General features: G+C 40.8%; 1 protein-coding gene across 1 annotated transcript in view; it reads right to left on the reverse strand.

The window, feature by feature from the left end:
- The window catches only part of LOC106568843 (enhancer of polycomb homolog 1), a 44,139-nt gene extending 43,139 nt beyond the window's left edge, over nt 1–1,000 (reverse strand). Inside the window, exon 1 of the mRNA XM_014139562.3 lies at nt 691–1,000. The gene's annotated coding sequence lies outside the window, so the exon portion shown is untranslated. The remainder of the gene's footprint in view (nt 1–690) is intronic.
- Nucleotides 1,001–1,869: the final 869 nt, after the last annotated feature.

Consider the following 1,869-nt stretch of genomic DNA (forward strand, 5'->3'; position numbering starts at 1 on the left):
TTGAGTCATTTTCTATGAAGGTATCTTTACTTTCACTCAAGGACAATTGGGTACTTTTTCCACCACTGAGGACAAGCCTAGTGTTTTGTCTGACAACGAGGCCAGGGCTAGTAACGTTAAGTCTGATCAAGCCACTCCACTGATTTATTCTGTTAATTACCAACAAGCCAAACAACTTGGCATTAGTCAACACTTCGAATGTGCAGTTCCTTTGTAGACCACTGGTAGTTGGTTGGCAGTGTTAGCTATCAAATATTGCCTTCCTTGCCTTGCTAGAACACGAGTTACTGGTTATAAACTTATGCCAATTTACAAAATAATTGTACAGTTTACACCAGATTTAGGTATGACACGTTGAGGTCATGAATTTGGTCCGTAATTTAACGTTAGCTGGCTTTCTTCCTGACTCTTTGGACTACAAATAATACATATAGCATTTCGCAAGTCAGAACATTTGAAAGCAAACGACAATTTATAACACACAAACCAAACTAAATGGAGCTGGCTCGCGATTGTAACGTTAACGTAGCTAGTTACTAGTAGCCTAGCATGCTGATTGACTTGACATCGGTGGTTGGCCAACTTAACAGCCATTCAATTTAATTGTGAGAGCTAGCTATCCTACAAACAAGACGATCTTCACACGACAGTTGTTTCGATCAGCTATACAAAGACATCTGAAAAACTTACCGTAAAATTGACTCCAGGATGGGTGATAACATTTCTGATGATCATGAGTGATTCCCCAAAAGCCAAGGACAGACGCAAGTGTAACGTTATCGTTTTGCAAACGCCATGCAGTAAAATACTTCTGATAAGACGTCATTCAGCTTTTTGTTAAGAAAGCATCGGATTTCTCTTGATCGTATCGTAAAGCCTCTCTCTCCATCGAACTAATACGTTTAGATCAGAGAATTATACTTGTAATTTCCAAGATTAGCTAGCAAAACTAGGAGAGAAGTGTTCTTGTTGGGGGTTAACAACTTTGCAATAGAAGACGCATCCTGATAGGTCGGGTGCTGGCACCAATCATCTGTAGAGAACACTGGGTTGATGAGCTCACGCTCAAAAACGAGAAAGTTCCATCTGTTGTACACGGTATTCTAAGCCCTCTGTATTACCTTGGGAATGGACCACCTAACATACAAGTATGAAACAGACGCAGAAACGCAGTCTTTCAATTGCAGTACGGAAATGAGTATATTATTTGAATGCTGCCTGCTGGTGCCTGACTGCAGGTTGGGAGAGATGTCAATCTGTACACTACTTACATCTTTACTTACTTAAATCAGTGAAACAAATTATACAATTGTATTCTGTGATGGAACTATTCACAAAATGAACCAGAAAGACCCACTAAACGTCAGACCTCTTTTGCAAGGGAGACGGTTTAATAACACAACAGAAAACTAATTTCAACGATTGGGCATTCTCCCAACCTATATTGGAGCCGAGCTTCCAACTCCTGATACTAATGTTCAAACCCACTGTAAACACCAACTGTGTCCTGTGGAATGGCCTTGTTCCCCTCCTCCTAGCTACAGTGGCAGTGCTGATGCCATATGACTCAAGTATCTACAAATGCTCATCACTCATTAGGCAGTGCAGCATCTGAAAACAGTGGCAGCTGTATTTCTGTTGTTCAGATCAGGAGACACTGTCCTGAGATTTATCCGGAGTTGGAAAATGCATGAATTGGCAAAAATAAGCGGTGAAATGCATCTGTTAAACTGCAGAAAACATGTGGGTAGCATAAGATGAGCAGTGAGTTGAAAGCCTAGGCCAAAGTGAGCCAAACATTCCTTGGCATCTTTCTAACAAAAAGAAGGGCAAGGACAATAATGAACACACATGCAGCATGTAACAATG

Source organism: Salmo salar, chromosome 14 (assembly GCF_965601325.2).
Source record: "Salmo salar chromosome 14, fSalSal1, whole genome shotgun sequence".
Taxonomy (NCBI): domain Eukaryota; kingdom Metazoa; phylum Chordata; class Actinopteri; order Salmoniformes; family Salmonidae; genus Salmo; species Salmo salar.